General features: G+C 44.5%; 1 long non-coding RNA gene across 1 annotated transcript; it reads right to left on the bottom strand.

Annotated features, from left to right (window-relative positions):
• Positions 1-9,798: 9,798 nt before the first annotated feature.
• LOC309377170 lies at positions 9,799-14,169 on the bottom strand. Its single transcript, XR_014171460.1, has 4 exons — positions 13,984-14,169; positions 10,882-10,965; positions 10,253-10,371; positions 9,799-9,927 (listed from the first exon to the last, which is right to left on the bottom strand). It is a non-coding gene; the product is annotated as an uncharacterized lncRNA (long non-coding RNA).
• Between the last annotated feature and the right edge of the window lie 284 nt (positions 14,170-14,453).

Here is a 14,453-nt window from a genome sequence, read left to right as displayed (position 1 = left end):
GCAGTCCAAAACTATATGGCAGAACCATATTTTTCTTTTTATTCATCATGCATACTAAAGCAGAACTGAAAGTGTTTTATTTGCCCCACATAGTCTAGGGCTGGGCTATACCTTTTAGCTCAGGTGTCTTGTTTTCTCTTCTTTGAGGGTGTGCGCTTGTGAAAAGAAATGTCCCTAGAGACTGGAGTTGGGAGAAATAAGTCAGAAATTTGGGGTGGAGATAGTCTGAAAATTCACCAGAAATGTCTCAACCTCCTCCCCCCAAAAAAACCCCCAGCCAGTGTGCTCTCCTGCTTTTTGAGGGAGGTTTTATATTTGGCATGGCTTTCAGATATTCCTTCATAGCACTAGAGTTTTTCTGCTACCTTAATGGCTCCCATTTCTCATCTCCTTGGCTCAGTTCAGGCATTTGGCATACTTCTGTGTGATTGCCTATGGAGTCAGTGGTGATCTTACAATGGGGAGTCCCAGGGCAATGTGGGTCTTAGCCCTGCCAAGATTCTTAACCCCTTAGAACATCCATAGCCATGGACCAGCCTTTCTCCTGTCACTCACAATAATAACCAAGATGATCATGGGTCTGGAAGCTGGAAGCCAAACCTTATGAGAAATGGTTGAGGGAACTGAGTATGTTTAACCTTCAAACATCTGAAGGGCTGTCACATGAAAGATGAAGCAAAGTTGCTTGCTGCTGCCAGTGGCGTAGCATTGGGGGGGGGCACGGGGTGGTTGCCCTGGATGTAAAATTGTTAGGGGCACAAAATTTCTGATGGTAAGAGATATTTGACAGTGGAGCAGACTCCCTTGGGTAGTGGTGGACTCTTTTTCATTGAAGGTTTTTAAATAGAGGTTGGATGGCCATCTGTCAGAATTCTTTAGCTGGGATTTCTTGCAGGGGCTTGGACGAGATGACCCTGCGGTGTCCTTCCAATGCTACAATTTTATGATTATATAATATCAAGGCTGAGAAGGGAGGGAATTTCTAGAGAAATAAGTGTGGGTGCAAGGCCCCCTTCTGAACCAAGGTTAGATGTTTTTAGATGCTAAGCAATTGCAGAACTGCGCTGTTTAAGTGTCTCTTATTTATTTTCAAGGTAAGAAGATGGGGAGCTCAAAAGGAGTCAACTCTTTGCTTCCACCCAGGTGTCCCACCAGGTCTAGGTGCCACCCACCTCCACTGGTGGGATTGAAGTGAGACACCTATTAGATGAACCAGCATTTCTGTGCAGAAGTAGAAGTCACTGCATATCAATCCTGCAAATTTGCAAGCAAATAACGTAAGAAGGTTATTGCTGAATCAAGCCAGAGACTCATATGGTCCAGCATCCTGACCAACTAGATGTATGTGGGAAGCCTGCAAGCAGGGCCTGAGCGCAACAGTGCTCTCCCCCATTTGCGATTGCCAGCAACTGGTATTCACTGCCTGCAGCAGTGGAAGAGGAACATAGCCATCAGGGTTAGCAGCCACTTGTAGCTTTATCCTCCTATTGTAAGAGTTGCATCAGAACATAATAAGAGCCTGCTGGATCAGGCCAATGGCTCATCTAGTCTAGCATCCTGTTCTCACAGTGGCCAATCGGATGCCTGTAGGAAACCCTCAGGCAGAACCTGAGCACACCAGCACTCATCCCTCCTGTGGTTTCCAGCAGCTGCATTACTGCAACATAGCTCAAGCAAATTTCCTGCACTGAATAACCTCAGCTCCTGTGTGCATCATGTATGATGTTTAGAAGAGCAAATACATCAGTAGCACTGCTACAGAGAGCCGTCTTTCCCATTGGGTTGACTGGCACGGTGCACCAGGGCGCAGGCCTCTCAGGGGCACCCCAGCGAGTGGGGGAGCAGCGCGGCTTTGCCAGGGGCCTCCCCTTTCCCTCCTGCACACCCGTCAGCTGCGCCCTGTCAACCATATGGCTGGTAGGTGTCCACCTTGCCTCCCAAGCCTCAACAGGAAGAGAGAGATCCCCACAGAGGCTTGAGAAAAGGTCGACAACTTTGGGAATTTGGGGGGGCACCGGAGGGATATTTGCACCACAGCGCTGGTGTGCTGGTCCCGGGGGGCGGTTACCGTGTGGCGTGGTCTGAGTCCAGTCCTAGGTAGATGATATGGAGGCTGTCCGTCAAGGGCGAAGTGGGGTCCAAGGCAAGGAGCTGGGTGTGGTCAGGAACTCTGGAAGAGCAGGACAGGATGCTGGCAGGAACAGGTTACCAACGATGTTGCTCCTGCAACCTGGGCCTGGGATGACTGGCCTTTTTCTCCTCTGAGGCATAGGGCAGTCCCGGCCCACAGGTGACTTGCCTCTCCTGGCCTTAAGGCGAGCACTCATCCTGTGAGCACTTAGTTCCTTTCACCTCTCTGCCCTGAGCCTCTGCAGCTCCGGAGAGGCTGGAGCGTTACTGGACCCAGAGGCAATCTCACCTTCCCCTGACAGGGTTGGGAGAGGAGCACCTGCAGGCAATGGGTCCTCGATCACCTCCAGAGCCAGAGCGGATTCAGCTGGTGTCTGCTCCTGAGGATCCGGCACAGGTGAGGGCCCTTCAGGTTCAAGCCCCTGCCCCAGCTCAGCCGGCCCTGGAGGCGGGGACTCCTGTGCAGGCTGGGATTCCTCAGGTTCAGCCTCTGAATCGGATTCCCAGGCCATCACAGCCAGATATGCTTAAGTGCTACAGACCACCTATTAGGACCCCAGTCATCCTGAGAAGGCCCCTTAGGTTTAGCAACCCAAATGCACCCCAATCTCTGTCTCCAGCAGCAGTTATGTCCACCAGGTTTTTCTGCATGGGTGGTTTCCTAAGCCCCTAACCTTCCAGTATTGCTTCCCTGCACTCACTGCATTCTCATTAAGACCTGCTGCTTCTCGAGTCTCCACTCCAGATGTTGTCAAACCAAACATTAATGTGGCTGCTGTTCTCTGCCGTGCCTAATTGCTCATCTTCCCAGAGTTCTCCCCAGCAAAATTAATCTTCCATTGCATCATTTGTATCTTAAAAGCATCCTAAAATATTTACTCTAGCATTTGTCATTTTATCACTCTTAATTCCATCGCCTTCTCTTTTTTTTCAGGAGACGGCATGGTGTGCTTATCATTTATAATCTGCCCAGGCCTATCTGAGATTATTTACAACGTAGGAGATATTCCCAATACTGTAGTGCAGATATCATACCAATTAGAATAATGAGAAATATTGCACAATGCAAAGCAATGGGAGCTTTTCGATCAAAACAACAGCAAATGCATTTTGTCGTTTGGAGCCTGGTTGTGCAGTGGGGTGCCCTGCTGTTATTGAGTGCTGGGGTGGTCATTTGACTTTGCAGGAAATAGTCCTTTATTTGAAGAGGCCTACTGCTGGGAGGGGCTGTGTCTGGTCCAAGCCCCTTTAAAAAAGAAGAAGAAGAAGAAGAAGAACCTTAAGAAGAGAGAGCAATGGGGCCCTTGAATTTGCCCATCAACATATAGGTGCACAGGGTGCAAAGCAAGCTACCTTCTACTGAGTCAGGCCATTGGTCCATCTGGCTCAGTATTGTCTATACTGCCAGTCAGTAGATCTTGAGGGTTTCAGGCAGGGCTCTCTCCCAACAATACGTGGAGATGCTCTGCCACTTAGCTGTAGCCTTTCACCATAGCACTGGAGAGCAGACAGAGCAGGCACTCAGGTCCCCCGGTCACCCTCCGTCTAAATTCTGTCTAAATTACCACCCATACATCTAAATTAGGGTTGCCATATTTCAAAAAGTGAAAATCTGGAAACAAATGTTTTTGAGCCAAAGTTGTAGAACTGGGGTTGGTTTTTGTGTGTCTTTTTTTGAAAAAATCTCTTTTAAAAAATGAAGTTTTTGAGCTACTTTTAAGGAGATTCATCAAAATTCAGACTTCCAACATGGGTTACCATACATCCAGATTTTCCTGGACATGTAAGAGATTTTTGCCCGGACACAGCTTCTGACTGCTGTATTACAGCCATGTCCTGGAAATTTCAGACATATGGCAGCCCTAAAAATTAGCACATGGAAATTTTATCCAAATCTGTGTCCTCTTTTGGCCTCTTTTTAAATGCATTTCCTCTTTCTGTTGATTCATGAGGGCCCACGCTCCTGACTTCCAATTCTAAACAGCAGCTGCCAATGAAGGGTAGCCACTGATAGCCAGCAAATTCAATTTTCTGAGTGCCAATGCTTACACAGCCAAATTACCACTATCCACACCCAAGAGAAACATTTCAGAAGACATATGGGAGGGACCTCTCAAAGTTTGCAAATTTACAAAAAAGGAGAAATATCTAATGGGGCAGAGAACAGTAGCCACAGAAGGCAAGCTGATAATTTGAGAGGAGAGTGAAAAGTGGGTTGATGTGGAATGCAGTATTCTAGGAGACGGTGTATTTGATTGGCCGCCTGGTCAGACCCCTGAACAGGAGCACTCAGCAGTGCAATATTTTGAGTAGCAAATTGAGTTACAAACAATACTGGATTAGTAGAGCATACCAAGCAGAATCTATAATCCAGTTGCCCTCTTGAGAGACCTCCCTCTGTGCTCTTGAAATTGGCTGGGAGGACCGGTTCTTGGAAACTTGTGTACAAAAATGAAGAGCATTGATTGATACTTTTGGCCATGAGTCATCTGAAGTCTCTGACTCTTGGGGGAGCTACAATGCCAGCTCGCATATAGATTTTTCTAAACACAGATAATAGACATCAAAAGCATCTGGGTGTTTTTCCCCCTTTCCCCTCTCAAAAAACTGCCAGGACACACTTTAATCTTCCTTTATATCTTGAATTTTAATACCTTCAAAGAACACAGACTTGAACTCTTCATCCATTTAAGCAATTTCATCACATGTTGAAGGCACTCCACAGGTAGTACTGATCTGTTCTTTTTCTCTTGCCTTAAAGGAGTGAATTTCCTCCCTCCAATCATGATATGACTTTCTTCATGGGGGTTTTCTCCCCCCCCTCCATGAAAGGGGCTTCTGTTTTTCTGTCTAGTTCAGAGAATACTTTTGAATTTTTGAAAATATTTCTTTACAGTTTTGGCTGCTATAGGGTGACTTTACCCAACGGTGGCCATTATACATTCATGCAACACTCTACAGCCCCTATCTGCAGTGTCCAACCCTTCCTGATCTGAAAAGGGATGCTGTTGGAGCTGTGGTCTAAACTACCAAGCTTCTTGGGCTTGCTGATCAGAAGGTTGGCAGTTCGAATCCGTGTGATGTGATGAGCTCCTGTTGCTCTGTCCCAGCTCCTGCCAACCTAGCAATTCAAAAGCACGCCAGTGCAAGTAGATAAATAGGTGCTGCTGCAGCGGGACGTTAAATGGCATTTCTGTGTGCTCTGGCTTCCATCACAGTGTCCTGTTGTGCCAGAAGCGGTTTTGTCATACTGGCCACATGGCCTGGAAAGCTGTCTGTGGACAACTGCCGGCTCCCTCAGCCTGAAAGCGAGATGAGCGCCGCAACCCCATAGTCACCTTTGTCTGGACTTAACCGTCCAGGGGTCCTTTACCTTTACCTTACTGATCTGAAAATGGCTCATGGGAAGGCTCATGTCATGTTATTATGTATATTTGTTTTGAATCTGCTGGTTTTATTTCTATTTTGATAAATTTTGTGTAAATTTGTTTTTAATGATTGATTTCTCTTGCATTTTTGTAATGAATATTTTCTTTTATGTAAAGTTTGTTGTTGATTAAAAAGTTTTTAAAGCTTGTAAAATAAAGTGATAAATATGATATAGTTTCAGTGCTTTTGTAGACTGGAATGTGTTGTTTCCTTTTACTTGCCTGCATTGAGGATGGAGAGATGTGGGTATAGAACATTTTGACTTCTGCATTAGCTGCAACGCAGCCTGTTGTACAGAGGTCAGAATCCCATCACTTGCTCCACCCCTTTTTCCTCTGGCCCTGCCCACCGCTGGCATGCAGCCACTGGCAGCTTCCCCCAGGAAGGAATGCAGCTCTCAGGCTGGAACAGATAGTGAAAGGATAGCAAAAAGGGGCCAGGGCACAGCTCATTAAACTTGAGAAAACAGGAGCCAGGAGTGCACAGTGATGAAAGGAAAGCCAATAAATGAAAGAATAATAGGACATTGATCAACCCTTTATCTCAGCAGGGTAACTAAGTCCGCTGTCGCCAAACATGTCATTGCTGAGCCATTTGATTAAATACAAGAAATAGGCTGGGATGGATGGAAGTGTTTAGCTCCTGTCAGCAGGTATGGACAAAAGGAGATAAGGAAACCTATTGAAATGGTAAGAAGAGTTCACAGCTCTGGGCAAAAAGCTGAAAACACAAAGTTTGTTATCCTCTACATTCCTTTTCTTGTTGTGCAGAATTTGCATGCAGTTTCCCACTCCTGCCGTTGCCTTCCATATTAGTGGGGCAAATAATAGTTATCCCCCCCCCCCCACTTTTGCATGTAGAATAATTTAACAGCTTAAAACTTAACAGGAGCAAGGAAATAAAATGGTTGCATACAAAACTGCAGATGGTCTGAGTGGATTGGGATAGATCTCTTTCTTCTGCACAATTCATTGCTGCTCTGCTGAGACGCAGTGTATTTATTGAAAGCTCTACCATCACCACTAAAACTCCCTTAGTTACTCTTCCACCATCTTTGATTGTACCAACTGTTCTGCCCTCTGTAGCAATGCCTAAATGCTTTTTCTGCTTGACCCATGCTTTCTAGGAACTGGTCTGAGCAGTTTTCCCCTTGCCTAGCTCCTTTTACCAGGGGAAACTTGCTCTTCATATATTGGAGCAAACATTAATCCAGAGAAAGCCCAAATTGCTGTTTGCTCCAGTTGAATGCTAAAGAGAATTTTAGGATTACTTCTCCGTACATGGGATGAATAAGTGAACGCTGGCAATTTCCATTCCTGTTATCATCAGAACATTAGAAGAGCATGCACGCAGGATTCAAGCACAAGGGTGCTCTTCCCCCTCCCCCTGTGGTTCCAGCAATGGGTATTCAGGGAGACAGAACATAGTCATCATGGCAAGTAGCCATTGATAATCCTGTCCTCCATAAATCAGCCCCATCTTCTTTGAAAGGTATCTAGGCTGGTGGCCCTCACTGCCACCTGAGGGAATGAGTTCCATAGATTTAAGTACAGTCGTACCTCGGGATGAATACACCTCAGCTTAAATATTTTCGGGTTGTACTCCGCGGCGACCTGGAAGTAACGGGGCGTGTTATTTCCGGGTTTTGCCACTCACGCATGTGCAGACACTCAAAATGATGTCAAGCGCATGCACGGATGCGGCGAAACACGGCCCGTGCACACGTAGACGCGCAGTCACATCTTATGTTAGCTTCAGGATGTGAACGGGGCTCCGGAACAGATCCCGTTCGCATCTCAAGGTACCACTGTATAAGCTGCATGAAGAAGTACTTTCTCAACTGTCTCGAGTCTTTCAACATTCAGCTTCATTGGATATCCATAAGATCTAGCATTAGGTTTCCCACCCACCTCTCTTCTCTATTTCATTGGAATTCTCAGACACCTGTAGCCTCTAGTGCCATTACCAAAACAACAGCTCACTCTCATTTTACCTTGTCTATGGATCCTGCCCAAGTGGGGATATTTAGACATCATTTCAGTTTCAGCTGAGGGTGAACACTAAGGGGTTTAGCCAAGAACTTAACTGAAGATGTGGGTTTATAGGAGGATGGAAAAGAGAACATAATATAGTTTTTATGGCAAGGTATTTCAGGCCTAAGGGCAGCAAATGCCAATGGGCGAAGGTCATTGCTCTTATTGTCATTGTCTTGAAGCTTGCGATTTGCCTTATGTGCAATTGTACAGAAACACTGGCCCTAGATCATCTAGCATTCAAGGCTTCAGCTCAGAGCTAACTTGCCGACGACACACTGAAGTAGAGTTTACCTTTGGTATAGCCTCTTCCATGACCTTGCTGTAAGTTATCACCATAGTTCCGCTCACATTGCTGCTGTCTTTTGAAAAAGACCAGGGACTGTTCATCAAGTAGCTATTAAGGCAAATTTGTTTTCCTTTATTTGAACAGCTGCTATGTAATAAAATTCATTACACTTGGTTGAGTCTCTCTCCATATAGCTAAGTGCTGTGTTTAGAGACTTGCAATGCACACATGGGGCGGTGTGGGGGGAGTGTTAATACGCCTGCTTCCTGCACGCCAGGGACACACTCTGTCAGGAGCTGGTTGCAGGGCATCAGAAATACAGAGGCAATTAAATGGAGCATTGATTTGCTATCTGCAAGGATCCTGTTTGGATTCCTGTTGCTGATACTACAGTGGTACCTCGGGTTTCGAACTTAATTCGTTCTGGAGGTCTGTTCTTAACCTGAAACTGTTCTTAACCTGAGGTACAACTTTAGCTAATGGGGCTTCCCACTGCCGGTGCGCAATTTCTGTTCTCATCCTGAAGCAAAGTTCTTAACCTGAGGTACTATTTCTGGGTTAGCAGAGTCTGTAACCTGAAGTGTCTGTAACCTGAAGCATCTGTAACCCGAGGTACCACTGTATATGCATTGTAAAAGGTAAAGGTAAAGGTACCCCTGCCCGTACGGGCCAGTCTTGACAGACTCTGGGGTTGTGCGCCCATCTCACTTAAGAGGCCAGGGGCCAGCGCTGTCCGGAGACACTTCCGGGTCACATGGCCAGTGTGACATCGCTGCTCTGGTGAGCCAGAGCTGCACACGGAAACGCCGTTTACCTTCCCGCTGGTAAGCGGTCCCTATTTATCTACTTGCACCCGGAGGTGCTTTCGAACTGCTAGGTTGGCAGGCGCTGGGACCGAGCAGCGAGAGCGCACCCCGCCGCAGGGATTCGAACCGCTGACCTTTCGATCAGCAAGTCCTAGGCGCTGAGGCTTTAACCCACAGCGCCACCTGTGTCCCTATATATGCATTGTAAACACACACAAATACAGAAGTTGTATTGTAAACACACACAAATACAGAAGTTGTTGCATAACATAGCTGGATTGAGTAGCTGCCCTGGGTGTCTGTAGGGCTAAACAAGCCCAGTTCCAGAGCCAGTATGGTCATTAATATACCCTTCTTGATGTTCTTTGGCTGCTTAGGAGAATAGAAGGGTGTTTATAGAAAGTTCACTCCTTTTTGGTCAGCACTGCAGGGTAATTGAAGGGGGGGGGGGTGAATCCCTGATCTCAACAAGCCTGCACACACTGGTGGTCTTCACTCAATGCTAAATAAGTGCCTGAGGTACTTTGCTGACTGGCTAGCCAGCAAAGAAACTGTGTTGGAGTGGATATGCAGTCAGCAACCATGCTGTTACTCATGGTTGACTAATAAAGTGTCTGCTTCCACTGCTGCCTCCCGCTGGATACAACTAAAGGAAGACATTCACCTCCTCTCTTGATCATCCCCACTGTGGTGACTGGCAATTTCTACTACCAAACCCTTACCTGGATGTAATGCTCCAACTGGTGAACACTCTACTTAGCTAACTTTGATTCCAACACAGAAGAAGAAGAAGAAGAAGAAGAAGAAGAAGAAGAAGAAGAAGAAGAAGAAGAAGAAGAAGAAGAAGAAACAGCTTCTAGCTTATGTTCTATTGCCTAGTAGATAGACAGGAAATCCTTCTTTCTCTTGGGATGGAGAGAAGAAAATCTGTATTTCCTACTATATTCTGGTCCATGGAATAGGCAAGAATGCTCAGGAAGAAAACAAGTGCCTTTGCTTAACCACACAGAAAAAGTCACATAGCTTCAGTGGGAAGATGCAAAACCACAGAGGATATGAAAAAGCCAGGAACACCACAAATGAAAGGTGGAGTTTTAATGGTACCCCAAAACTTTATTATCACCTGGACAGCATGCATCTAAATGCCAATACTAGCTAAATACTAGACCTTGGGCCAACCACACCTCTGTTCTTCATTTGCCCATCTCTCAACACTGCATAAGCATTTGGACTGACATTCCTGAAGAGAGAAAAAAACCATTTATTTTACAGTGCTTGGGAGGAATATTTAATTTCTTGCTAACTAATGGAGTTGCAGTGTGAACAGATGATAGTTGTCTGAGATTGATCAGCTGGCTTGAACAGCGTGTTGCTTTTGTTCCCCATTCATCTAAACTGTAAGGAAATCAATTGAAGGGACCCGTCCCAGATTCTGGATCAAGATATGAACCTCTCTCTAGAATCCTTTTTATTTCAAAAGAATGTCAGCAAGAGAGGTTTTATTGTTGACTTATAAAGCCCTAAACAACTCAGGATGAGCTTATCTGAAAGACTGCCATAGAGACCTGACTGTTTGTTGAGATCTCCAAATAAGGGCCTCCTGCTTGGACCACAGCCTGCTGAGAGCTATCGTCTGACAACTTGAGGGAGGGGCTTCTCCATGGTGGCACCCAGTTTGTATCTTCTCCTCTCGGAAACAAGGGAGGTACCAATTCTGATAAGGTTTTGGCAATTGCTAAATATTGACTCGGGCAACTGCTAGCCATTAATACCAAGCTTCAATAGTAATTGCATTCTTTACTGTGGATATTGATGGATTTATTGTATTTTAAAGCATGGGTTTTACTGAGAATGTATCTGATAACAGCAGAACAAAATCTGCTCACTCCATCAAGAGCCTAGGGGGAAAGGTAAGTCCTTACCTGGCACAGAAATGTCATCAGATGCCCTAGGTTGGCTCACAAAGAAGAGCATTCCATAGATGGGGAACCACAACTGAAAATACCCTGTCCCTTACACTCCTGCGAGCCTCCATCAGAAGAAGGACTCAGATGAAGATCTATGGGTCCAGGTAGGTTCATATATTTGTCAAGATGTTCCAGAAGATATTGAGGACCTGTGCCATGATGAGCTTCATAGGTCAAAGTCAGCACTTTGAATTGGGCTCCAAAGCATACAGTAAGTTAAATAGCACACCTTACCATCTAGAGATGCCATCCTCCATAAGTCTATGAGGTCCAGGGTCTGAAATGACCTAACAGCACCTCTGATTGTGTTGCTGAAAGAAGCACAAAGCCATCCTTCTGCACTTCCAAGCTGATATTCTGACACCTGATTGTTGCACCTCTGCCCCATATCTTCCCCACTTCCCCAGCCATTGTGGGAAAGGCTTTTGCCAGTACATAGACCTGAATTGCCTGGCAAGTTTGCCTAGGGTGCCAACATCCCCGCAGCTAGCCTTGTAGCAGACAGATACAATGGAGTTAAAACATGACCTCTTCCCTCTTTCCTTGTTAGCAAGTGCTTATATTCCAAAATGAGATGCAATGTGAGAAGGAGAATGTATAATTTAACTACTTTTGCTATACTCCATCGCAAAGCAATTACATAAAGATTAATTAGCAAGCTCCCCAAACAGTAGTAAGCTGCAAAGTAGTTTAATTAAATACCATTATCTCTGGAATCAGCAAGTTAATAACACAGTTGCCAGTATAGTAAGAAACCACACGGCAACCAAACATGAAATAAGGCAACAGAGAAAGGACTTTGTCGTGCAATTATTTTGTTTTGTTAAGCCGTTGCATCTACGAGGACTGGTTAATTAACTTCTAGCGCTCTTCATCCAAATGCAGAGTGGGGAGGTGGGAGATCCCCTGAATTCCTCTAGCTCAATGTTTTGCAGTGAGGGAAAGCCCTCGTTGTAATTTTATTTTTTACAACATATATATTAAAGTGAATGGTTTCATTTTGGAGAAATTTTAGGTTAACTTGTTTTTAACAATTGATTTTGTCTGTAATTCTGCATTTTACAGAAATCACTTAAATGTTTTGATGATTAAGTGGTATATTTAACAAATCCCAGTGGTCGTGGCAGCAGCTGCTACTATCCTCACTGGTGGAGAAGTGACAAGCAAAATACAGGTGTCTCCCCACCACCACCTCAATGAGTGGATCTAATAACAATTTAATCAAGAAAACAGCATGGGAAGGAGTTAAAAAAAACCCTGCTGTCCTTCTGCCCAAGCCAACCCACCCCCTTCCAGCTGTTTTTAAAACTATAAATGTTATGAGATCCCATCTCAGATCTCCTGGATCATGTACATTCTGGTCTCAGGTCCCAATCAAACCAATAAAACAAGTTGGTAATGAATAATTGAGCCAGGTTCAAGGTCCTTGTATTAATTCACAAACACTGAACAACTTAGGTACCTCACAGATCTCAACCCTTATATCTCAGTTTCATCACTGAGATCAGAAGCACCATTGGTCATCCCAAAAGTTGGTGAGGCTCAACCAGAAACAGGGGCCTTTAGTGTCATCTGGAATGAGCTGCCAATAGAGATTTCAGCAGGCACTTACTCAGGCAATTAAAGGTACATCCTTCCAAAACAGTTAGCTGGTTTCTGATTTTACCTTTTAAATGTGGTTTTTATCGTATTGTTTTATGTATAGAAATTTAATAAATTATAATATGTGGAGTTTTTGTTGTTGTTATGGTATGTCTTTTCGTGTTATAATATTGTAAACCGCCCTGTGATCTTCAGAAGAATGGCAGCATAGAAATTTAATTAAGAACAACAATAATACCATTGCTGTAAACGGCTTTGATACTTTTCAAAAATGAAATAGTGGTATTTCACACACACACACACACCCCCCGAATTAAATAGTGCCCTGAGCCCTATCACTGCCAATGGGGCATAATTATTCTTGGTTTGGGATCTGGACCCAAATGCATAAAGCAAAGTGATATCTTGGAGCATTGCAACCTCTCACTGCATCTCCTACGAGTCCTGGAAATGACTAAACTGGTAGTCAGAATTATAAATATCAGTACTATGAGAATTATAAATCTCAGTAATATGAAATATTCATAATTTCACTCACTCAATAACAGATTCATATGGCAATTTAATAACATGTTGTTGTTGTTTAGTCGTTTAGTCGTGTGTAACTCTTCGTGACCCCATGGACCAGAGCACGCAAGGCACTCCTGTCTTCCATTGCCTCCCGCAGCTTGATCAAACTCATGTTCGTAGCTTTGAGAACACTGTCCAACCATCTCGCCCTCTGTCGTCACCTTCTCCTAGTGCCCTCAATCTTTCCCAGCATCAGGGTCTTTTCCAGGGAGTCTTCTCTTCTCATGATGTGGCCGAAGTACTAGAGCCTCAGCTTCAGAATCTGTCCTTCCAGTGAGCACTCAGGGCTGATTTCCTTAAGAACATACCCTCCCGCATTTCACAGCAGCTCTGTGAACACTATGCTTTTGCTGCCTTTTTTTCCTGAAAAAAGCCTGTCACACCCTGATTTCAAAGCAAAGCAAAGATTTCTTTCTTTCTTACGGTTAGGAAACAAAGCACATTGGTCTTCTAATATGTTATGCTGCTCCCATGTTCAAAGTGAGTCTCAGCAGCCATGGTTTGGGAAATGATTTAGCATGCTACTTGGGGTGTACGTAGCAATTGGCTATTCAGTGGCTAAAAGTGCCTTTTACCAGCTGCGACTGGTGCAACAGCCAGTGCTTTTTTTCTGGGGGTACGCATACCCCTAAACATTTTGTGAATCTAAGTTTGGCCTCATTGAGGGGCAGTATTTCAATATGAGTAGGAAAATGAGAGTACCCCTAAACATTTTTTTTTAAAGAAAAACAGCAGTGACAACAGCTATGACCATTTCTGGTCTGGGAGAGAGCTGGCTGGGCCACAGTAGTTTATGCATTGGTTGCTTCAAGACTGGATTACTGCAATGTGGGGCTTCCTTTGCACTTAATCCAGAAATTGAAGTTAGTGCAGAATGCTCAGCATGATTACTGATGTGGGAGAAATTTCCCTTAAGGGTTCAAGTACGCATTGAATTCCCAAGGAGTCAGTAATGCATTACCAGTCAGAGACCAAAGACTCTGAAAGAGCATTTCCAGTAGGACACAGACTATATAAAGTAAATATACATTATCTTAGCTGTTCATCTTTTACCCAACCACTTCCAGCACTTCATTATCTCTCATCCAATCACAATCCTTGAAGTACAACTTACTCATCCCTTTTCTTTACTATACACATCAAACGCCTCCTTGTACCTTAACTCAAGTTATTTTCCTCTTCAACAATTAGCCATTAAGTTCCTCTTTAACTGGTTCTTGCCAGTTTTGTGGTCAGGCCACCTATTTCCACATCACTGACCCTGTCAACATATAGCACCTGTGCTCAGAGATCTGCACTGCTTTCTTCTGGGCCAATAGATAGTGGGCAATAAAAATAAACTCACTACATCGGGGCTGATTTTAATTCTGTTTTCTTTCAAAGTTCTGATTGTATATGTCATAAAGGTTCTTCTCTGAGTGGTATGTGAGAGAGCTGCCAGCCATTGTTTATAAAGTTGGTGGCTAGGGAGAGAAAATAGGTCTGTTGCTAATTTGTTAGACTGTTGACTGACTTTCAAACACCCTGGCCAAGAACTCTAATCTTCAGTCTCTGTGAAGGTATAATCCCACTGTGTTGAGCAAAAGTTTCCTCTTCCCCCTGAGGAAATGAATATATAAATTTAATC

The sequence above is a fragment of the Podarcis melisellensis genome, assembly GCF_964234715.1.
Source record: "Podarcis melisellensis genome assembly, chromosome: 8".
NCBI lineage: Eukaryota > Metazoa > Chordata > Lepidosauria > Squamata > Lacertidae > Podarcis > Podarcis melisellensis.
The sequence above is the reverse complement of the archived record's forward strand: the minus strand, read 5'-3'. Positions and strand labels throughout refer to the sequence as shown.